Source organism: Octopus bimaculoides, chromosome 13, assembly GCF_001194135.2.
Source record: "Octopus bimaculoides isolate UCB-OBI-ISO-001 chromosome 13, ASM119413v2, whole genome shotgun sequence".
NCBI lineage: Eukaryota > Metazoa > Mollusca > Cephalopoda > Octopoda > Octopodidae > Octopus > Octopus bimaculoides.
In genome coordinates this window covers 32,429,652-32,430,123 of record NC_068993.1, presented here as the reverse complement: position 1 = coordinate 32,430,123, position 472 = coordinate 32,429,652, and positions in this window count along the sequence as shown.

The following is a 472-nucleotide window of genomic DNA, read 5'->3' as shown; positions in this document are numbered from 1 at the left end:
ACCGGAGTTTTGTTTCGATGAGGAGGTTTTCCCCTCTTTCTGAAAGGCTGTCATTACTTTCGAAACAGTACTTCTTGATACACCAAATATTTCGACTGTTTTCATTACGCTAGCGCCCGCCATACGAACACCAACAATTTGACCTCTTTGAAAATCCGATAGATCTGTCATGTTAATGAATTTTAATTACCTTTTTCTAATGATATCTGAAAAGAAACAGCAATTTTAGCAAAACATATTAAGCAACACTAATAATAAATAAAAAAAACATATAAATAAACAAGTTTTTGACGGTTTTATAGATATTTCAAAATTATGGTGCTATGATATTAAGTGTTTCCCTTATTTTGTCCAACACCTGTATGTTTCACATAATATTCATTAATATTGATAATAACAGTGGTTGTCATGGCTTCGGATCTTAACTGAATGGAAGTGTTATCATGTACATGTTTTGTCTTGGTGTAAAAGA